At 51.4% G+C, this 23,774-nt stretch overlaps 1 protein-coding gene across 7 annotated transcripts in view; it reads left to right on the forward strand.

The window, feature by feature from the left end:
• Positions 1–23,774, forward strand: part of TSPAN18 (tetraspanin 18) — a 186,207-nt gene that overhangs the window by 19,831 nt on the left and 142,602 nt on the right. For all 7 annotated transcript variants that reach the window (XM_047877823.1, XM_047877824.1, XM_047877819.1 and 4 more), the window contains exon 2: positions 12,591–12,667. The gene's annotated coding sequence lies outside the window, so the exon portion shown is untranslated. The remainder of the gene's footprint in view (positions 1–12,590; positions 12,668–23,774) is intronic.

Genomic DNA, 23,774 nt, shown 5'->3' on the forward strand with positions numbered 1-23,774 from the left:
ATGATTCACTCTTGACTTAAGGGAGACATCATGTCATGGCATCTCACTTGGACTTGTTCCTCTTGATTCTCCCAGATGTCCCCCCCGCAGAGGTGACTGAGGAAATGGGGGGCAGCGGTTAGTTTGATGCTGCTAATGGGGGAGGGGTGGTGGGATCAGGACAGAGACCCTGTGTGTCCCGCTTGGAATCCACCCAGAGGATCCACTTCAGGGGCGCCTGGTGGCTCATTTGGTTAAGCGTCCGACTCTCGATCTCAGCTTGATCTCAGGTCTTGATCTCAGGGTGGTGAGCTCTGTGCTGGTCATGAAGCCTACTTAAAGGAAAAAAAAAAAAAAAAAAAAAAAGAAAAGGATCCATTTCATTCTGTGTCCTCTTCTGTCCCTGCCCCGGCTTCTATGGACAGAGAGCTAGAGTTCATTGAGAACATACCACCTGCACACACTGTCCTACTGCACCCCTTGCAACAGCCCTGCGGGTCAAGTGTGAATGCCATGCCCGTTTTAGGGGCGCGGCGAGCGGGGTGTCACAGGGTGTATGGGTGGCAGAGCAGGGTCTTGCACTCGAACGAAGCTTTGACCACCAAGCCATGCTGTCCCGAGTGGCCTGACGGCAGAGTGGGCAGACGAGACTTCAGGAGGGAGTCTGAGTTTTAATCCTGCTTTGCCACCAACGCCTTGTTTGTACGTTAGTCGAGTCCCTTTACCCTCTCTGGGCCCGTCACCCATTCTAAAATGGATGCGAGGGACCAGTTGGTCCCCGGATCCCCTTCCATTCTGTGGCTTTCTAAGTGATTAAGAGGCAGGGTGCTGTGGTTGAATCCTGCCTTAGGAGCCTGTGGGCCTGGACATGTTACCCAACTTCTCCGATGCTCGGTTCTCCCATGCAAAGTGGAGAGAAGATCAACCCCTATTGCATGAGGTTGCTATGGGGACTGAGCAAACAAAAGTACCTGGGACAATGCAAGCGCCCCTCTTCAGGCCCTGCCAGTTCTTATGGTGGTTTTAGGATCTGTCTTGGCAGACCCTTTGGCTAGGGTTGGGGGCTCGTTGCCTGGCACACAGAGGGTCCCCCGTTCCAGAATTGGAGGCGTTCTATCCCCAAGTGATGTTGCACATAGGTTGCCGTGATGCCTTTACGTTAAAAAAAAAAAAAAATTGGCTACCAGTATGGCTTGTACTTCCTTTCTTCTTTTAATGTTTACTTATTTTTGAGAGAGAGACAGAGCATGAGTGCGGGAGGGGCAGAGAGAGAGGAAGACACAGAATCAACGCGGGGCTTGAACTCATGAACCCTGAGATCGTGACCTGAGCCAAAGTCGGATGCTTCACCAACTGAGCCACCCAGGCGTCCCTGCCTTGGGGTTCTTAACCAAGGTACCATCTTGGGCACTATAGATACTAAAGTGAAAAGGACCTGGGATGATTTAGTCTAGTGGCATTCAACTTGTAGCCGTAGAACTCAAAGAAAGTTCCACACGGAGCCTGCAAGAAATCACTCAGCATGGAACTACCCTGTTGGAGGAGTCATAGGGGCTGTGCCATCCTCCCCAAGTTCGCTCTCCACGTTGGCAGCTTCTGATGCCCTGGGAAACCCATTTTGAGAATCATAGGCCATTGGGTGGTAGGTAATGAAACCGTAGAGCCTGAAAGGGACAGTAACTCATCCAGGAATCAGAAGTAACCACGTCTGCTAAAATTACTTTCGTTAGCAGAATCATTTTCTGTCTTTGTAAGAGCTCGCCTGTGTTTCTTTTGCTCATTGATCTTAATCACCTAGAGACGTGTCTTTCAATATTGACACCTATTTAGCAGCTGACATTTCTGAATTATCCTCTCTCCTACCTTCCTCACAGCCATAGGTAAAGGCTGGATAGATATTTGTTGTTAAATCAAGGAAAATGGGGCTTTTTATTTGGAAGCTTTGCAAACACAGTATTTACCCAAATAATCCTGCCTGAATTTGCAGGTGTTTGGACACCTAGGGAAACGTATTTGACCTAAACAAACAAACTAACGAATTGTGACCATTCCGTGTCCACAGATGTGGTGGTTTTGGGGGTCTCTCAAGGGCCCTATTTAAATCTCTCCCCACTCCCTGCATTCTGCCTTTTGCGGCGCCCCCACCCCAGTTTGGTTTTCGGAGATCACATGGTATTCCTCCCTCAAAACCTAATTTCCGCACAGGCTTAGTCGGCAGTGACCTACCACATGAAGAGCTTTAGTGAGAATCAGTAGGCGCGGGTCCCTGGTGTGGCTTCACGCCCACGGCATGTAAAACACCCTGGCAGCGAAAGCAAGACCTACGCTGGCCAAACATCTGGGGCATCAGAGCACAATGGGTCTCCCTGCCCCTTTTAAAGGCGACGTGATGTGGCCCAGGGAGGCTTGGTGACTTGCCCAAGGTCAGGCGGTGACTTGGAGGCAGAACCCACGGCCTCCAGGTCTCCTAGAGGTCCTTTTCTACACAATGAACCCTGTCTTTGCTCTAGGCAACGAAGCTGTTCTGCAGCAACTGTGTGGGCGAAGAGAGCGATGGAGGGAACTGTTAATTAGCAGCTGTTAGAGCACAGAAACCGGTTTCACTAGAGGCCGTGCTGTAGGGCAGGTTGAGAGGTGAGGGCTTTCATTTGCCCCGCCCCCAGTGTGCCCCTTCCCAAGATGATGGGAGGCCCAAGACCGGAGAAGACCGGTTCCCAGCCTACAAGTGTGGGAGAGACACATGCGAATTCAATTCGAGGCTGGAGAGGCCTGTGCCCGGCTTCCCAGCACACTGCGAGCCCTGGGAGGGAGTGGGAGCACCGTCTTCTCCACGCCTGACCTTGACGGCCCGGCAGATGTGTTTATTCCTTCCTCTTCCCCTTGGGAGGCAGAGGTCTGGCAGGGTGGTTACACAGGCGGCCTCCGGGGCCTCGCTGCCTGGGGTTTAGATTGGCTCTTACTGCCTGTACCTGTGACCTGAGCCTAACTTCCTGTGTATCCATTTCCTCACATCTGTGGAATGGGGTCATAGTACCTTTCTCATAAGGCAGTGGGGAGGCCTTAGTGAGATAATCCACATAAAGCGCCTTAGGGCAAACGCTGTGCACCAGCTCCTGCTAGAGGAATCACAGACCGGTGGGTGTTTCTCCATTTTAAAAGTAACATTTATCACTTTTTTTCTGATTATGGAACTCACTCGCATACATATGCCAACGACCAAAAGATACCCATTGGTAAGATTTTGCTATATTTCTTTCCCGTTTTTTCCCTGTGCAGTGTGTGTGTGTGTGTGTTTAATTGGGTATGTACCGTCAAAGTATAATTTTCTAAAACTCAGAAATCCTATGAGATCTCCTACAAATCTACAATAAAAATCATAACCTTTGGGGTTATCTTCTCTATCAGACCGAAAAAAAAAATCTAATCTATTACAAGTTCTCACGCCGCTTTACATGAGTCAAGGTTACATTTCTCTAGAATCCTCTAGGTCATTAAAGAATCCTTGGTGGGCCTACTAATCAATGCTTGAACAAAGACCCTCCTCTCCTCGCCTGGTTTCCAAGTTGGGGGTCATTTAGGTTAACAACATCTGTATGCTCTCTCGGACCGCACTCTGGAAAACTGTGCATCTTGCCTTCTGCATAATATTACCTCATATCTATTTTCAGAAGGAAGTTTTGAGGAAGGACCAGGAATGCCCCAGATTTGCCACCTCCTCAGGGTGCCAGGGCAGCTGGACTGGTCTCCCTGCACATTTTCTTGGATTTGTCAATTTCTCCCCGCCCACCCTCTCTCCTGAACTTCTTGAGATCAGGGATTTGCTGAGTTTCCTGTCTTCCTGATCCTTCTCCTCTAAGCACCTACTCTGTGGCACATTCTTCCGGGATGGGTGGTAAGAGGCCTGGCCTTTGTCAGTGGCGAGAGAGACTCGTGTGCTGTTAGGAGTAAGCAGGACTTCTCTCCCGGGCTCGGCCGGAAGGACTCCACGCCTAAGCTGTGTCAGATCTTTTTCTCTGCCCTTACCGCTGATTCTGTGGAATCATTGTGTTTAGGGGGCTTTCCACGTTCAGTCTAGAAAACCCTCTTGTCTCTTCACTGTAGGGCTGACTGACTTCCTAACTTTCTTTCCTAATCAAAAGGGGTAAAAAGTTCTGGGCCACCTCAAGCTGGGGAGGGAGAGGCCAGCCCCGGATTAATTTCCACACTATGAATTTTAAACCACTCTTGTTCCATGTGTTGGGAAAACCCATCAAAATGCTAATGGCTCTGTGGTCTTACCTCCCGCAGACACTTTTTCTGCATTAGAATATATTTACATGGGCTTGAGTGGGGGAGAATTACAGAGACGTGAGATGCCCTTTTCCCCAGATCCCACCGCAACCCAGTGGACTATAAAGTCTGAATTACGAGGCCCGGAGCCCCCGTGTTTCTCGGAGGAAAGCGGCTGCTGGTTGTGGGGCTGGCCCCTTCCCTCAGCTCCAGTTATGAGTTCTTAGCTTTTGGCTTCCTTACTAGCTGCAGGGTGGCCAGTTTGGAAACATCTCTATTACCGTCGTGTGGCTTTTTAAAACTGCTTCTCTCAGAGGCGGCATATCCTCGGACGGGCACTCCTGTGTGTGTGAGACCACACCGTGGACCCATGTCGAGTTCAAGGTCTGGAACATGTTGAGACACAATTCATACCAAAGTCAACTTCGGCGCTAAGACGGCGTCTGCTATTCTTGAGCCACGTACTAGAAGCACTGGGCTGTTTTGGAAATCTTTGAAACCCCAGGTATCTTTGGCCTGAGAACCTCTCAGATGCGTCCTCGGGAGGACAGACCCTATGGGGACAGCCCAGCGCAGGCTGGCCTCAGCCAAGGGGCTCCGGGGACTTTGGCTGCAAACAAAATCGCGGGCTCTCGTCTCCCCTTGGCCGGGTTCAGCTCTGTAGACAAACGGCTGGACCTCTCTGAGCATCATCTCCTTCCTTAGCTAGTGAGGAGGACACGAGCCGCTTGGTGGGAGAGTTATAAAGTTCACATCTTTCATTTTTCGTTCATGCAGATGACACAGTGGAACCAAGGCAGGCAGGTGGGCTCCATCATCAGAGATGGGTCCCTTGAACCATTAGGTTCCTCCTCCGGGTCCCTTTGGCACCCAAATGGCCAGGTCCAGGATGCTGGGCACTTGCCTGGAGGGTCTGTGGGGACCCCCTCGTGAGAATGGGTGAGCCTCACTTGGCAGACATTGTCGAGAGAATCGCTTACGCCTTCTGTTTTCCCGTCTCTGAACAATGCACCCATGTTCAGCTACATCAAGCCGCTGTGGCTGAGGCTCACTTTTCCCCATCTGAGAAATGGGAAGAGCGTAGGAGGAAGAGCGAAAATCAAAAGGAAAGAGAGCTGCGGTGGATGGACAGCTCTGGTCTTGCCTCCTTCCGGTGAAAAGAAGATGCTCCCTGACAGGACGAAGGGGTTCGCAAGTGCAAGGCTGTGGCCACTGGGGACGAGGGGTCTCAGGCTCCCGGAGGCCCCACATTCTTCATGCGCAGCTGAGCATCACAGAGGTGTCTGTCTCCCGCAGGTGCTCCTGGGGAGGGCACCGGAGACCCTGGTTGGCCCGTGCCGTCCGTCTTCAGGAACCCCCAGACCTGATGGGGACGTGGAGACAGAGGAGCCGGTTACTAGGGATGGTTGCACAGAGAATAAGCGGCTCAATGTGTTAATTTACGGGGTTGTACGTGCCCTCCTCCCTGGTCCTACCACTGTCCCCAAGCCACCCAGAGCTAACGGGCTCAGATTGGGAGTCCCTCGCCTACCGGGCAGGCCCCCCAGAGCCCCTCGCCAGCGGTGCCGGGGTCTACCGCTCTGTGCCCAGTTTCACGCAAGATGGGGGCCCCCCGCTCCCCAAGAAAAAAAAATCCCTATCTTTCTGAGGATGTCAGGGCTTGCCTCAGCCCCACTGTGACCCTGGGGCACAATTAGCAGGCCCATTCTGGGTCTCATTATGGGAACAGAGGGTGGTGGGGCCGAATGACAGGGCTGGTGGCACAGAGAAGCGGAAGCTCCCTCCCTCCCCCACGCTCTCCCTCCCCCACTCTCCCAGGGAGACGGGGAGGTGGGGAGGAGGTAGAGACCTAAGCTAAAGCGGGCAGGGCAGCTTCGTTAAGGGCTGTGGGCGGGTGGATCCTGGAGTCACAGGACCCAGCGGGAATTCATCCTGAACTTGTCTTGGCTCCTCTCCCTCTCCCCCACCTCCACATCAACCCCCTGCATTGCTAATTTAAAACAAAGCAAAACAAAGCCCTGGCTTTGCTATGGAGCCATAAACTGCAGCGCTGTTATCTGTCAACAAGCGATGCATCTGGCTGGCAGTGGCCCAGCCTGGATCCTGTGGCCTGGCATCCGTGTGGGGAGAGGGGCCCCGGGCGGCCTCAGGGTCTCACTGAGGATGCTGCCCCTTCTTGGGGCACAAGACCAAAAGTCTTTGTGGTCCCAGGGCTCAGAAGGACGTCTGTTCCACCTAGGGGCCAGCTAGAGGTGTAGGGTGGCTAACATGGGGGGCAGGCAGAGGAAGAGAGAGGCAGAGAGGGGGTGGGGAGGGGGTTGGGAAGAAAGAGAAAGACGGTGAGCTGAGTACACAGCAAGGGAGAGAGGCATTGCTAGCAGGAAGCCGGAGAAAACTCCTCTTTGGGCTGATCACCTCCCTCCCACCCTCCCTCCCTTCTTTCATTGCTTCCTCTTCCAGGAAGACATCCCAGCATTCCACCTCCTCTAGAATCCTACTGACTTGGGATTCTAGGACGTCAACTCTGAATCAGCGATCTTCCACACGGGGGCTTAATGTGTAAAACGTTAGCAAGTCCAGCTGTCGCGAGCTAAGCGTTAGGGTGGGTACGGCGCGTAGACTTCATCTGTTCTTTGTGCAGACCCCCGAGGGAGAGACGGGAGGGCCTGAAGAGCGTAACCTGGCACTACTTTTCACGGGCACTACCCGTTTTACAGAAAGTGGCGGCAGATTCTGTATGACATAATTCCCGGGTCCTCTGTGCGTCAAGCACTTACTTGCCTGGGCCGGGCACCGTGGGAATCGCTTACTCTTGGGAATCCGTTAACTCGTCCAATCCCCAGCTCAGGCCGGTGAGGTGGGACTCTGATGGTCCACACTTTTGCAGGCATGTAACCTGAGGTTTAGAGGGACGAGGAACTTTTCCAGGGTCACCCGGGTGGCAAGTGGCGAAACAGATTCAAACCCGGGCCTGTGGGACATGAAAGCCTGATCTCTGGACCACCGAGGGCTCCCCACCTACCACCAGTCCCGCCCCTCGTTGCAGACAGACGGCAGGCTCTGGTGGCGGACTGGTTCCCATGGAAGCCCACTCGTGGGTAAGGTGGCCCTCCAAAGGCTGCTGTCCTGTCCGCTTAGCCCGGCTCTTCAGCCATTTTAGGGTCCCCAAATGGCAGCTTTGCAAAGGAGCAGGGTGTCAGCAGCCGTCCATCCACTCCAAACCAAGCGGCTGGCCTATCACAGACCTGGCACACGGCGGGCACACCACCCGCCCTGCAGACCGGGGCTGGACTCAGACATCGGGAAGCTTTGATCTCCTTGTGGCACTGGTCTTCACCACCTGGCTCGAGACCAAGGCAAGAGGTCACTCGGGCCCCTCATTCCCGAGGCCTCACCTTGCGGGTCCACGGCTGGAGCGGTGAGGTGAGATGGGGAGGAGCTGGGGGCTGCCGGTGCCCACTGCTCTGATCCGTAAACTCTGGAGGACGAAAGCAAGGCACCGTCCGTGGCTGCAAGAGGCTCAGCCCCTCAGGGTCCCGAGAAAGTGACACAAATGGTGGACTCGTTCATTCCCCCTCGTCCTCCCATGAACACCGTTCTGTCTTCCCACGGTTTATTTAACCTGTTCTTTTATGGATCCATCCACCTTCTACCTGCCCTTCTGTCCGTCCCTGTGTTCATCTGTCCTTGCTATCATCTATCCGTCCATGATGTGTCCATCTGTCTATCCATGCTGCGTCCATCTGTCCATTCGTCTTTCCGTCCCTGCTAGTATCCATCCACCCCTGCAACCAACCATAACCTAGTTCCTCTTTCCCACTATTCAAGTGCTTTTTATAGATCCATTCTCTGCTCATCCATCCATCCATCTATCCATCCTTCTGTCCATCCTAGCAGCTGTCCACCCATCCGGCTGTTATTTGCTGAGTCAGGAGCTGAGACCCCCACAGGGAGTAAGATACTGTCCCCATCCTTAACTCATAGTCTGGTAGATGAGAAAAATCATACGGAACAAACTATATACTGTGCTGCGTGTGATGTTGACTTTGACTTTACCGCCTCTACACATAAATGGTTATCAGAGCCCAGAGAGCAGGGACTAAATGTGCCTGTGGAGGTCTGGGAAGGTTTCTCCGAGGAGATACTGAAGGAAGGTTTTGAAGGATGAGTAGGAGTTGGCCAGGTGGTTTGGGGAGTGGGAGGGGAGGTGTACTTCAGGGTTATAAAAGGAAAAAGGGACTTCCAGGCAGAATAAAGAGCAGTGAGGTTGGTGGGGTGTGTGGGTCCAGGTGAGTTCAGTTTCACTGTGGGGTCTGTGCATATTGGTGTGGACCTGCGGATGGGCTGGGAAAGGCAACTGGGGCTCAGATGAGCAAAGGCCCCATGTGTTGGCAAAGGGGAGCCAGGGGACCCACCCTTGCAAGAGAGAGACACATGAATGGGCTCAGTCTGACAGCAGGCCAGAGGGCAGGTTGGAGGGAACAAGGCCACATGCTAGTGGACCAGCCAGGAGCCCGTTTGCGGTAAGCAGACAGGCAGCGATAAGGCTCAGCCAGGCAGGGGCAGGCAGGGGCAGGCAGGGGCAATGGCAGAGGAGAGTCACGGGCGACTTGGGAGACCTGGGATGGAAGAGAAACCATGGCGGGAAAATAGGAGTCTCTGATCTCAGTGTCGGTGATGCAAGGTGCTCTGTTTGTGAAAAGTCAGTAGGCTGTGTCCTCATGGCGCGTGCACCCGTGTGTATGTATGTTCCATCTCAATTTCAAAATAGAGCGGGAAACATCAAGGTAGATATTAAAGTCTCTTCATCCAGGACACTGGGTCTCATCGAGGACACTGAAGTAGCTCTCAGGCTTTTTTCTTACAAATCGAGGGCTGGTTTCCCTCACGCAGAACAGCTTTGCTTTGTTTGGAAGAAAGAAGATCTGAGTTTTGAGCTAGACCTTAAGACAGTGGGGGGAACTTGGCTAATAATATTACGTTCGCTGCCCTTGATTGAGCTCTATATTTTGTGGATTTTATTTGATTTTTTGTGTTTTAAGGTCTCTGAAACCAGGATGCATCGTAGGAAAATAATGGTGTGATTATAACTGGAGTCTTTTTTGTGAGAGAGAGAGAGAGAGAGAGAGAGAGAGGGAGGGCGCCAGTGAGCAAGGGGCAGAGAGAGAATCCCATAAGGGGGGGGGGGGGGGAGAGAGAGAGAGAGAGAGAGAGAGAGAGAGAAAAGCGGGGCTCACCCAAAGCAGGGCTCGTGCTCACCCAAAGTAGGGCTTGAGCTCACCCCATGTGGGACTCACACTCGGGAACCGCAAGATCATGACCTGAGCCCAAGTCAGATATGCTTAAGGACTGAGCCACCCAGGTGCCCCCGTTGAGTCTTAATTCAGGAAGTAGGGTGCTGTGTGCCAGGATCTCTGGTGTCCCGTGGGTACATTTTCCGTGTAACCCTCACACCATCGCATGAGGGGTCGGCTGTTGTTAGCTGTTTCCCGGATGAGGAGTTGCAGCCTGAAGTCGGGTGGTCACGTGCTCAAGGTGACAGAGCTAGTCAGAAGTGGACTCAGGATTTCAAGGCATCTTTGTTCAAAGAAGGAGCAAGTCCGGGGCCGGGAGGGTGGTGGCTTTTTCTTCCCATAGCCTGAGACAGCCAGGTCAAGGGCAAGCACCAGCAACTTTCAACGCAGCCTCTTGTCACCCAGGCCCGTCCCCCTCTTGGCCCGAAACCACGGGATTCTTTCCCTGGTCCCAGGAGGGCTCCCGCTCTGACATCTGTGGTGACCCCCCCCTCCCTCTCCTGTGGAGAGGAGGGGGATGGAATGAGATCTCAAGGGATGGAGGGGGGAAGAAATTCCAAGCCCAGCTGGTTTCCTTCACATAATGCAGATTTGCTTAAATGGGAATTAGGATTAGTGCTGGATTTTGCCTTTCCTGGCAGACTGGTAATAAACTAATCTCCTCTCAGACTGCAGGAAGGCAGCATTCCATCGGAGAGGGAGACAGCTTCAGGCTCAGGAGTGCAAAGCCCGTAAAGTAATTTTATTATTGACAGGCCCTGCCCACACTGCCTGACACGCAGCCCGCAGCTTCTTCCTGATGGGGCTGCAGCCTTTAATTTCGTTAATGGGTGACATTCACCTGGGCTGCGTGGCTGATGGGCACACTTGACATTAATACGTGTTCCCCGTGGTCCCCAGAGCTCATAAAAGCTCATTATCAGTTCTGAGCCGTAAATGTAGTTCCCGGCTCAGGTGGGCGCGAGTTCCTCAGACATGTCCCCAGGCAGTGGAACAGTGGCCATCTGCGGGGGCCAAGAAGTAAATTCCTCCCTTTGTCCAGGGTACTTGGCCTCCCAGCCATCTGGGAGGTGATGGGAAAAGAAACTCTACAGGCAGCAGAACCCTGGGTTCAAATCTGCATCCAAGAAAAGGAGCTCTTTCTGCCCTGCTATTGGAGGGGAGTTGATCCAGTGTTCGGGGAAGGCTGTTTGTCAGAATCGATTCAACATGTGGCCACGTCCAGAGCCCCGGCCCAGCCATCCCACGTCCAGGCGTCCGGGCTGCGGACTTGCACCAGCATTCCCACACGGTGATGTAAGCAGGCAAGGGATCACGGCCACAAGCTTGCAATGGCTGGAAATGGAAACATGCCCTATACGGAAGGTGGGGCAGGTAAATAAGGTACTGTCCGCACCTGCTAAGAGACACTGAGCAGCTGTGAAGAAAACTCAGGAAGATCTAGATATCCTTAGAGCCATACGTAGACGTGGTGGTCCTGTTAGTGGGGGGTGGAAACCGTGGGCGGCAAGGTCCCATGTGTGCAGGGTCCTGTGGGCCCACGTGGGCGCATGCTCCCGCACACGTGTGATTACAGGGAGTAAAGCCTACCAGGTCATATTACAGACGTTTTGCAACGGATAAGGAAGAACTTTCACTTTCGTAATTACAAGTGGAAAATATATGCATATACTTCCATATCCCTCCCCGTGTGTCTGTGTCTGTGGACGTACATGTGTATGTGCATGCATACAGATCATGGATTCCTCTGATTGTAGCCTCGGTCTGGTCCATGATACATGAGGTTCCCAGGGCCAACTCTGCCTGGGTGGGCATCTGAGGCAAAGATGGCCCAATCATGAGGCCACATCCTCTGGCCAAGCCCTGTTCCCCATCAGTTCGCGGGGAGTTCTGGGAACCTCATCCATGCATGAGGTGCATGGAGCTGGGATCTGTGGTGTAGACCCAGAATTCATTGCCCTCCCGCTATACCAGGTTTGACCTCCCATGAACCTGGCTTCTAGTCCTGGCTCTGCCCCGTCTCGCCCTTACAACCTTGGCCAAGTTATCTGACTCTTCTGGGTTCATGGCCCTCGTCCCCAAAGTGGGGATACTGTCCCACAGGACTGTAGAGGGTTTCGGGATTGTTGTCATCATCTGAGACAACACGAAATTTGACCAGGGCTTCTACTGTGTGGGCTGGTCCTTGAGAGCGGAAGGAGTCTGGGAGGTTTGGGGGTCAGGGGGCTCGGCTATCCCGTCTCTGCTGTAAGTTTTGCTCTTTTGTTCCTCAGCCGTGCGTGTGCACAAGCCGGTCCCCGCCCCCCACCCCCCCGGGACTGGCCTCAGCCTTGGCTGGCAGGTATGTGGCCTGGACGTGGCGAATTTGATCCTCGTCCTGTGACCTGGGGTCTCTTCGTCAAACTGACAGAGGAAGTGGGGGGAGAGGCCGGACTTCTGGCCCGTGCATGCTGGGGCTGAGTTGTTTTTTTTCACTACCAAAGACCTGTCCTCTCTATTATTTATCTCTTCACGGATCCCAGATCCTGAAAGTATTGGGCTGCCCCAAAAAACCTGCATTCATTAAGCAGTGATTAATTGTCTCTCACGTTTTCAAAATTACTCAGAAAGCCTTTTTTTTTTCTTTTTTTCTTTTTTTTTTTTTCCGCCTGAGGAAAACGGAGTTTCCACAGCAGATTGGTAATGTTGTAGCTAGGAGCAAAGAAATGCGATGCGATGTTGTGGTTAGCGTGTGTGATGTCGTCACGTGCCCGTTGTCCAGGCTCCTGGGCTGACTTTGGAAGGCCGAAAACGGGCTCCAGTCGGTAGGCTCTGGGGACGCCATCCTGGAAGCCTCGGTGGGGCTGAGTTCTGTCTCTCTGGCCGCAGATGCCCGTCTGGCTTCTGCGCCTGCAGAGACAGAAGGGGTTGTTCACGGGGCTGTTCTGGGGAGAAGAGCAGGACCTCGGCGGCTAGGTGCGCACCTGAACTGAGGCCGCCCCCAGCAGCCGCGTGGCCCACGAGCCGTTGCCTTTTGAAAATTTAGGTCTCTCTCTTCTCCTTCCACAGTTCATCCTGAAGCCATCAGAGAGAGACCTCAAGAGGATCCCGACCCTCCTGGAAGGAACAGACACCAATTGGAAGAGGTACGATTTGGCAACATGGCGGCGTCTTACTCTCGTGAGAGTCTGATCTTCTCTCCTCTGCTCTTCCCACCCCACAAACCCTCCACTGCTCAGTGAGAGAGCCTTCCGCTGATGCTGGGGTACAAGGGCAAGCAAAGGGCGGCTTCCCTCTTGTCCCCACCCCAGACATTTTTCAGGGTTGGGGAGGACACCTGAAGCGTGAGGAGAGAGAAGCAGGTGCTGAGGTGGGGTCTCACTGGGGCTGGCTGCTGCCCCATGAGGCGGCCACCCGTCACGGTTGCTCCTCGGGGTCGTCTGAGGAAGTGAGGGTTGAAGCATGGGAGGCAGTGAGCCCTCTAAGGGAAGGCACCATGATCTTGGGATTGTGAGAAGGAGAGAACTTTCTGGAATGACTCCCTCATCCCCACCGTCCATCTCAGGACTCTTGGATACAGTTCACCCTCCAGGAGGGAACTGAGAATGGAAGAGTCTTTGGTCTGCTTCTTGGTTTCTGGGAGCTTCTGGGGCTGCCCACGATCCCAGAACTGGCGATGGGCCGGGTGGCCTGATGGAAGGTTCCTGAATGAAGAGCCAGGACATCTGGCCTCTGGCCCAGTCTGTGCCGCCGTAGTGCCTCAAGGGCCCCGATAAGCCATTTCGTTCATGGGGCCTCATTTTCCCGCCAGTAAAATGGGCAGCAGTGGCTTGAAACTCTGTTCCAGCCCTCGCGGCCTCAGTTTCTGAGGCTCCCAGCCCAGGGCTGGACCTGAGGAAGTGATGGGTGTGGTGAAGCAGCAGAGAGGCAGAAAGGGAGTCGGGGGTTGGGAGGGCTGCGGAGAGGAAGGGCGTTGGAAAGCTCTGGGGAGATTTGACTGCCAGGTTTGGCCAAAGGATGTGCCTCAGACCCTCAGTGGAAAGACCACAGAGTCTGAGGTGCCAATGGACTGAGTTTGGGTCCCGGCCGATCGGAAGCGTCGGATCAACAACGGAAGCCCTGACTGAGGGCTTCTGCCTGCCAGGCGCAGTGCTGAGCACCAGCATTCAGTCTCTCAGTGGCTCTGTGGTCTCGGCACTAAAATCACCTCCATCTTAGGGAGGAGAGAATCGGGCCTCAGAGACGTTAAGTGACTTGCTCAAAGTCACACAGCAGCGAGTGAGCTGTGGCTGAGATTTAGAGCCCTCTTCAAATACAATTCAACATACAATTCTTGTGTGTTTTCCTTTGAGTGACTCCGTGACTTGAATCTTAAGGTAACAAAATCCTTTAAGCCAAATCACCCCTGGAAATTGCATTTCTTGAAAGGACATAAAAATGATTGGTTTCCTCAGCCTAGAGGGTTTTTGTTGTTGTTGTTGTTGTTGTGGTGGTGGTTTTTTTTGCTTTTAAACCTTGGGCTCATCATGAAGTCTCTGCAAGTCCTGTTTTTCTGATCTCTAAAAGGGGAGCATAACGTCTATCCATGGGGTTGTTCTGGGGAGAAGATGAAATGAGGGAGGTACGGAAGCCTCCCCTACACACCCCTCCCCCTGCCTTCGCACCCCAAAGCTGCTGCGAGAGTCGATGGGGGGTACACGCTGGGGAGTCCTGCACCCAGCCGTGTGATGGCATTTGCAATTCCAGCTGCTTCTGGTGCTGTGGTTGGGTAGCACTCGGCCACTTTCCTAGACACTGATCTGATATTCCGCTGGCCTCTGAGCTCATCCGATCACTTCTGGAGTGAGCCGCAGGCTGGCCGGGATGTTTCAGGCCAGGATCCAAGGCACGGTGGCTGGCTCCCAGAGGCAGATAAAGCCAGGTCAGGCGGGGCCCCAGGCAACGGTGGCGGAGGAGCGGAGGTCCCCTGCGCCTTGCGGCCCACCCTGTCCTGCCAGCTGCCTGGGCCATAATCTCAACTGTGAGCCTCCTGGCAGCCTGCCCTGCCCCCCACAGGAAGCCATTGCCTTATCTCAGAGCCAGGATCCCGCAAGCTTTTCTTAATCAGGAGAAGGCGCTGAAGCGAGTCGGAAAAAGCTTAACTTCCCCAGGACCTATCTGCTAGGGATGTTTCTCTATCAGGGGAAGCCATGGGGCTCCGTGTCTGAGAGGAGAGAATCTCTTTAAGTACAGAAAAAAGCAGCAGGGGTGCTTTTGTTCTTGGTTTACCTTCAAGAAGTTTGCAAGGGAGCAGAGTGATGTAGCCTTGCCCCCCTCGTTAGCTGGGAAACAGATACACGTTGTGGAGTCACAGGGAAAATACAAAGATGACCATAAGCAACGGGCAGACAGGTGTGTGCTGTTGCGGGAAGTGTCTGCTGGGGTTTGGGGCCAGACTGATGGAACCTGGGTCCCAGCTCCGCTCTTGGGTAGCTCTTTGACTCCGGGTGAGTGATTTTGTCTCCAGAGTCTCAGTTTTCTCATCTATAAAATGGGCAAATAGCATGCCCAGGAAACCGCCAGCAGGACACTCCTGCTTGCTTTGAACAGCAAGCCCCCTGGGATAATGTGGCCTTCCAAGGTGACCTCCTTGAAGAGGCTCAGGCTCTTGGGACGTAAGAGCCCGGTGTTTGGGACCAAACAGTGAGGTTACCCTGGAGACACATACCTCTTTCTGCGCGTGGTCTAAAAAAGGGCCGAGAATGGGGCCTGGGTTGTGTCAGCTCTCCGCGTTCTGACACCCTGGGGCGTGGGGCCACCTTGGGTGTGAACAGTTCTTCCTGAGCCTTTATCCCATGGTTTATATTTCACTCCTGGTGACATTTACTGGGTGCTTTCTGTAGATAATCGTTGATCCTTCCTATGCCCCAAGAGGCAGATATTAGTAAGCTTTATATAGGTGAGGATAGCTGGGATTCAGAGAAGTTGTAAATTACTCCAGGTTTCATGTCTAAAAAGCAGTCATATTAAGACCTAAGCACGGGGCTCCTGCCCCAAGGACGACGTGTTTGCCGCAGCACCCCACAGCACCCATGGTGCCCTCAAAGACACCCCATGCGGGACCCTTCCACACCAATAGAGGTCTACACCACACCCCACAGCACCACCGTGGCTTCCCAGGGTGCCACTGACAGCACCCGTACAACCTCTGTGTCTCCCCATAGCACCCACAGAGGTACCCACAGCACCCACGAGGCACCCTGCACGACACGCAGCATCACCCCGTGGCGCTCACGGCGGTCCTCCTCCTGTATTTTCCACCCAGCCTTGCACAGAGTTCAGAGCTCCAGGAGAACAGGAAGTCCACTGGTGGTTTTAATCTCCCCAGCCAGCCCTCTGCAGCAGGCTGAGGGAGCCAGTGAAGGCAATTGCTAGGAAGCATGGGGATCTGCCTCCTGCTGAGATCTGACAGCAGGAAGCAGGTGGCAGGGAGGGGGTGACAGAAGCCTGGCTTCCCTAGGAGAACCTGTACCCGGACTCTAGTTTATCTGCTTTTTTTTTTTGTTGCTCATACTTTTGGTATCATACCTAAAAATCCAGTGCCACAGGCCATGATAATTCACCCCTGATTTTTCTTCTAGGAGTTTTATGGTTTTAGCTCTGATATTTAGATCACTGATCCATTTGGAGTTAATTTGGGTACATAGTGTGAGGTAGGGGTCCAGCTCCATTCTTTGGCATGTGGTCATCCAGTTATCCCAGCACCACTTGTTGAAATGACTATTTCTTTCCCCATTGAATAGTCTCTGCACTCTTATTGAAAACCAGTTTGCCATAGATACATAGGTTTGTTTCTCTTGGTTCTGTTCCATTGGTCAATGTGTCTGTCCTTAAGCCTGTATCATGCTGTTTCGATTACTATAGCTTTTTAAAAAATTTTTTTTTTATGTTTTTATTTCTTTTTTAGAGAGAGAGACAGAGCGAGTGGGAGAGGGGCAGAGAGAGAGAGAGGGAAACACAGAATTCGAAGCAGGCTCCAGGCTCTGAGCTCTCACCACAGAGCCAGACATGGGGCTCAAACCCACAAGCTGTGAGATCATGACCTGAGCCAAAGTCAGACACTCAACCGACAGAGCCACCCAGGTGCCCCACTAGAGCTTTTTTTTTTTCTTAAGTTTATTTATTTATTTTGAGAAAGAGCATGAGTCGGGGAGGGGCAGAGAGAGAGGAAGAGAGAGAATCCCAAGCAGGCTCTGAGCTGCCAGCTGACGCAGGGCTCGATCTCACGGATTGTGAGATCTTGACCTGAGCCGCGACCAAGAGTCACGTACTTAACTGACTGAGCCACCCGGGCGCCTGATCACTATATGTTTATGTGTAACTTTTGGAGGAGCCTTAGTATGTTCTTTCTTTTTTTTTTTTTAATTTTTTTTTTTTTAACGTTTATTTATTTTTGAGACAGAGAGAGACAGAGCGTGAATGGGGAAGGGGCAGAGAGAGAGGGAGACACAGAATCTGAAACAGGCTCCAGGCTCTGAGCGGTCAGCACAGAGCCCGATGCGGGGCTCGAACTCACGGACCGCGAGATCATGACCTGAGCCGAAGTCGGCCGCTTAACCGACTGAACCACCCAGGCGCCCCAGGAGTCTTAGTATGTTCTAAGCTCCCTGGTGATTCTAATGCCCACCCTAGTGTCCCTGGTCTTTAGAGGAAGTTGAGGCATAGTTAGGGAGGCCAGTTGGGAGACTCCCAGAATGATGTAGGGCAGTGCGGGGTGGCCGGGATGCGGTCCAGACGCAAAGCCACAGTTATCGGGGTAAAGAGGTCATGATGGAATTGAGGGAAGTGAGTAAGGGAGATGCTCCCATCCTCCCCAGTCCTCGGAAGGCCTGGGAGAAGCCAAAGGTGAGAGTGGAAGCCAGTGGTCCAGGTGAGCTCCATTAACCTCCTGCCCACCCCCAGGGTGATTTGGGGGAAGATCTGGGTACTAGTCACAGCTCTGCTCCACTGTGTGACCCTGGACAAGTTGCAGGACCACACTAAACCTCTATAAGGAGGGTCAGTACCGTCTGCTGCGAGCGAGGGTCAACAGGTCAGCTCTGCAAAGGCTAGAAGGGGCTTAAAGGCGACTGAGTGCTTGGCAGAATCTGTACCCCAAAGTTCCTGCCAAGTGCTTGTGAGAATCTGCCCAACTGTCTCTGGGGGATTGGGGCAAATGGCCTCCACCGTGGCCTCTGCTGCCTCGGGCTGCCCCGGGCCGGCTGTGATGGGTCAGAGTGTCTTATTCTGCTGAGTTGAAATGTACTTTCTTGTACCCTTCATCTGCTTGCCCCTAATCTGCTTTGTGGGCCTGCAGAGAAGAAGCATCACCCCTTTCCCTCCAGGCTGCCATGCCACATCCTTGTCCCTCGTCACACACCTCCCCTCTGCTGCCGAGAGGTCATGGCTACCTCTGCCTCCCTCTGAGGATGCAGGTCTTAGTGCACTCTTGACTTCTTGTTCCCTTGACCTTCCTCTGGGAGGACTCTAGCCCGAACTTGGCACTTTTATAGTTCAGCCCTCAGAGCCAAGGCCGGAGCTCCGGCCGTGTTCTGACTCCAGCCAAGGTGGGCAGGACCATCACCTCCCTCAGTCCAGACCTTTTATTTCTATTCCTGCAGCCGAGATGGCATTGGGTCCAATGATTTCTGCATCCCGGTTGGATTCAAGCTCCCATCTTTTCGTTGACCAGGTAGAAAAGGGATGCGCTCTTGCCGTCTACATCACATTTTCCATCTGGTATTTATAAATCATGGTGCAGTTTAATGCAGGAGGGAGAGCATAGCTTTGGCAGTAGATGAACTTGAGAGCTATTGTTTAGCTACCTACTGGCTTGGGCAAATGAACTCTATTACTCTCCTGTTATGTGAAGATAGTCATTGTAATTGCAGGCTTCATGGTCAAGATTAGATGAGATGATGGCTATCAGGTATGTAGCCCACCCCCTGGGAAGGAGTCCACATTCCAGAAAGGGTGGGTATCATTACCGGTGCCATCTGAACCCCTGAACTGTTCATTTTTCTGCAGTTCTGACAGATGGGGTGCAAGCCTTGGGTTTCAGCCCAGGATGGGGCACCAGCCCCCATGCCTCTTTTCCCCCCTGGCTTCCCCCTCACTCTCTGGCTGGGACACGTATGTGAGGGGACAGGATGACAGGTTCTCACCACCCCAGCTTCCTGCTCACTCAGCCCAATGTCTGCCAGAACTTTCTGGCCTCAAGCCAGCCCTGTGTCCACATGTGACTCATGACAGCAACCTGGTCTTTTTCTGCCGTCGAGGATACTTTCCATCCCAAACCTTTTCCTTCCTTTCTTTTTCAAGTTGTTTTAAATTTACACAAGAAGGTTCACCCCTGGGCCATACACAACTTCGTCCCTGAAGGGAGACAAAGCCAGGGAAGCCCCTCTCTGGGACGTGCTCCATACATGGTTGGCTACGAGAGCCAGGCCAGGCACACTGTCCGCTCTGGGGGGGCGACTGCTCCTTGACATCGTGGGGAGGCACTAACAAGTCTTTGTTTTCCTCATCTAAAGACGGAGCCAGTCTTTTCTGCTGCTTTTCTGTTCATGCAGCAAAACCGAGCAGAACATGCTCTTTAGGAGGATTTATTTATTTTTTTAATGACATAGACTCACATTGTGAATCACAGCTGAAGCACTTTCAAATATCCAGGTGTGGTAAGGAGGGAGGAAGCAGGAACACCATTTTCAGACGCATGTCAGCAACAGAGGAAGGGAAATGACTTGCCCAAGGTCACACACCTGTGGTGTGTTAGAGATGGGCCTGATCTGGTGATCTGCTGCTGCACCCAGCTGCCTCTTTTATTAGTTAAAAGCGTGAAATGATAGATTTTAATTAATGGCCTAAAAATAAAGGGAAGAGTCCAAATCGGCTGGCAGTGCCGTCTGTTAGCTGGGAGTAGTTTCACGACCTGTGCAGACAGAGCTGCTGATGCGAGAAGAAATGAATGATGCCATCCCCTGTGCTTTGGGGCCCGCCAGAGTGTCCCCATTCCTGGGGAAGGGTAGGGTTATGTTACGAAAGAAAGGCACAGTGGGATCGAGGAAGGAGATTGCACTCTGGACTCTGAAACCTTTTTTTTTTTTTTTTAACAGACTTTATTTTCTAGGGCAGTGTTAGGTTCACAGCAACATTGAGGCAAAGCACAAAGAGTTCTCATACTCCCCCTCTTTGCACACGTACAACCTCCCCACTACTGACAACCCCATACCACAGTGGTACCTGCATTACATCGATGGACCTCCGTCGACACGTTATCATCACCCAAAGCCCGTAGTTGGCATTACAGTTCTGCTGGTGTCATACGTTCATTCTGTGGGTTTGGTCAAATGTAGAATGACACGTATCCACCACTATGGTATCTTACGGAATGGCTTCACGCCCTACAGATCCTCTGTGCTCTGCCCATTCATCCTTCCTTCCCCACGAAGCCACTGATCTTTTTACTGTCTCCATAGTTTTGCCTTTTCCAGAATGTCCTACAGTTGGAATCATACAGGATGTCGCCTTCTCAGATTGGCTTTTTTCACTCCGAAATACGCGTGTGAGCTTCCCCCATGTCTTCTCATGACTTGGTAGCTCATCCCCCCCCCCCATTTTTTTTTTTTTATTTTGGTAAATACAGATAACATAAAATGTACTGTTTTGACCATTTTGAAGTGTGCCCTTCAGTGGTGTGAAATACATTCACACTGTCGTGCAGCCCCCCCCACGATCCGTCCTTTAACCTCGTCTCATCCTTTGAAGCTGAAACTCTACACCCGTTAAACACTAACTCCCCATTCCCCTTTCCTCCCAGCCCCTTGCTACCCCACTCTTCTTTCTGTCTCTGTGAGTTTGACTACTCTGAGTACCTTATTATGTGAATGGAATCATACGGCATGTGTCTTTTGGGGTTATTTTGGGTTTTGTGTGTTTGTGTGTGTCCCCAGCGTATTCCCCTTCACGTAATGTCCTCCGTGTTGTAGCGGGTGTCAGACTCTCCTTTGTAACGTTGAATAATATTTCAGTATCTGGATGCACCTGAGTTTATTTATCCGTTCACCTCCTGAAGGACATTTGGTTGCTTCCGAGTTTTGGCAGTTATGAACAAAAGCTGCTCTGAGCCTCCGTATGTAGCTTTTGGTCACAGTTTTCTTTTCTTTGTCTGGTTTTGGTATTAGGTTACTGCTGGCTTCGTAGAATGAGTTAGCATGCATTCCGTCTGCTTTTATCTTCTAGAAGAAACTGTTGAGAACTGGTACAGTTCCTTCCTCATATGTTTGGTAGAATTCACCAGTGAATGCATCTGGCCTGTGTTCTGTTTTGGAAGGTTATTAATTATGGATTCAATTTATTTAGTAGATATAGGCCTATTTAGGTGGTCTGTTCTTGTAGGAGTTTGGGCAGGTTGTGTCCTTCCAGGACTTGGTCTCTTTCATCTAAGTTACTGAATTTATGGACCCAGAATTATTAACCGTATTCTTTTCTTATCCTTCTAATGTTCATGGGAACTAAGGTGATGTCCCTTCTTCCATAATTTTATAATTTGTATCATCTCTCTTTTTTTCTTAGCCTGGCTAGAGGCTTGCCAATTTTATCGGTCTGCTCAGAGAACCAGCTCTTGGTTTTATTTTCTCTGTTGATTTCCTGTTCTGTGGAGCCCACGTTTTGGTGGTGGATCTGTCGCTGTCTGAGGGATTGTGACGTAAACCCCGTCCGTTCTCTGATTCTCAGTTTCCATATCTGCAGAATGGGTATGGTGACAGCAATACCTGATGGCAAATGGCAAAGGTGAGCCCACATTCATTGACTCAACAAGCATGTATTGAGCCCCTATTGTGTACTTAGGTACTGCTCTACGTGCTGGGAATATTGTAGTGAACAAAACAGCAAAGTCTCTGCCCTCGTGGAGCTTGTTTTCCTTTTGGGGACAGAGAGAGAGAGAGAGAGAGAGACCAAACAAATAAACCGAATGTCAGGCAATATCAGGTGCAGGAAGGGACGGGGAGCGGCCAAGGGTTTGCTGTTTTGGCTAAGAGGCACTTGGAAGGCCTTTTCTGAGCAGATGTCATTTGAGCAGAGACCTGAAGGTAGTGAAGCCCTGATTTCGTCTGCAGGAAGAGCCTTCCTGATGAAAGGAATGGCAAAAGTAAGGGCCATTAGGCATGTGGGAGTGTCGGCAGGGAGGCCAGGGTGCTAGAGTGAGGGTGGCATGGAAGGAGAGGAGCTGCCAGCCAGGGTGAGGGCTTTGGATTTTGATTCTAAGTGTGATGGGAAGCCAGTAAACACGGGAGAGACAGGGTGAAATTTGCATGTTACCAAGACCACTCTGGCTGCTGGGTAGAGAACAGGCTGTAGGGGACAGGGAGACCAGCATGGAGGCTGATGTCAGAATCCAGGCACAAGAGGAAGTGGTCGGGAACGACCAAATGGTGCTTAGAAGCCCAAACGTTCAGGATCCATTTTGAAAGTAGAGCTGGGGCGCCTGGGTGGCTCAGTTGGTTAAGCGTCCGACTTTGGCTCAGGTCATGATCTCACGGTTCATGGGTTCAAGCTTTGCGTCGGGCTCTGTGCTGACGGCTCAGAGCCTGGAGCCTGCTTCAGGTTCCGTGTCTCCCTCTCTCTCTGCCCCTCCCCCACTCACACTCTGTGTCTCCCCCCAAAATAAATAAACATTAAAGAACACTAACAACAACAACAAAAAGCTGACGGAGTCACTAATGGGTTGGATGGGGTAGGGGAAGAGTCAAGGATGACCAGAGACCAGATGCCTGTAGACAGGAGCCTGGGTGGGCTAGGCTTTGGTGGGCAGGGAGGGAAACCTACTGAGTTCTGTTTTGGGGCATTTTAAGTTGAGATATTTAGTAGCCATCCAAAGGGAGTTGGCAAGAAGTGGGTGGATTGACAAACCTGAAGTTCAGGGGTGAGGTCAGGGTTGGAGAGACAAATTTGTAAATCATAGTTTATAGAGAGTATTTCAAACCCTGGGCCTTCACGAGATCATCTAGGGAGTGATGGAGTGTAGATGGAGAAGATGATGGGGGATGCAGGGTCTTTGGAGACCTGGGGAAGGTGCCCACTGGTGGCTACCTGGAGCTGCCCAGGGGCAGCCCATCCTGGACACTGGGGAAGACAGATCTTATTTTCACAGTGGGTTGGGAGCTATTGAGTGGCACGGAATGAGGATGAGAAGCCAGCTCCAAGAGCAAGTCCTGGGTGCCTGCTCTGAAGGAAAGCACTGTAAAACTGTCAGTGCCTGACATAAAATATAACAGGTGCAGCAGGTCTGTTATATTTATATATTATAAGTTATGTTATATATAATTATATAAAAATTATAAAAAATTATATATAAAATTATAAAAATATATAATATATAATTATATATAAATTATAATATATAATTATATATCATATATATTATAAGTATATATATTTATATATTAAAAGGTGTAGCAGGTCTGCCTAGGGTACTTGACATTCAAGGAAGATGGTATTCTGATACCTGCCTCCTCTATGCAACGAAATTATTTTTGGCACTAATGATGAAATAAAATCAATTCTAACAATGGCTGGAAAAGAAACACAGACGGCAAAACTTACCTTTCAGAGAACTTCATATCTGTAACCAAGCCAGTTGACAAACATCTTAGCACAGAAAAGGAAAAAGTAATGGGTTCACACTTTTTAGTTACATTAATGGGTATTTCGAAAAAAGAAAGAAATGCTTGAGGAAAGTTCCAAAAAAGTAAACTCCACACGGTTTGGAGAATGGCTTGGATTCTGAATCCTTATTCTTGAAATGAACATGCTTCGCGGAGTCCCATTTGCATTGGGTCTGGCTACACAAGTGGTATTCTTTGAACTAGCTTCCGTGTAATACAATGTTTATTAAACTTTAAGTAATAAAAGTTTGCTCTTGTGAAGCTTACATACATGTTGCTAAAACTCACCTAAGACACTGACGAAGATATGGAAGGTGACACAAACAAATGGCAAGATATACCATGCTCATGGATTGGTAGAATTAATGTTATTAAGATGTCCATACTACCCAAGGCAGTCCACAGATTTAATGCAATCTCTATCAAAATACCAGTAGTGTTTTTCACAGAACTAGAACAAATAATTCTAAAATTTGTATGGGACCACGAAAGACCCCAAACTGCCAAAGCAATCTTAGGAAAGAACAAACTGGAGGTATCACAATCCTAGGTTTCAAGGTATACTTTA

The sequence above is a fragment of the Prionailurus viverrinus genome, chromosome D1, assembly GCF_022837055.1.
Source record: "Prionailurus viverrinus isolate Anna chromosome D1, UM_Priviv_1.0, whole genome shotgun sequence".
NCBI classification, from domain to species: domain Eukaryota; kingdom Metazoa; phylum Chordata; class Mammalia; order Carnivora; family Felidae; genus Prionailurus; species Prionailurus viverrinus.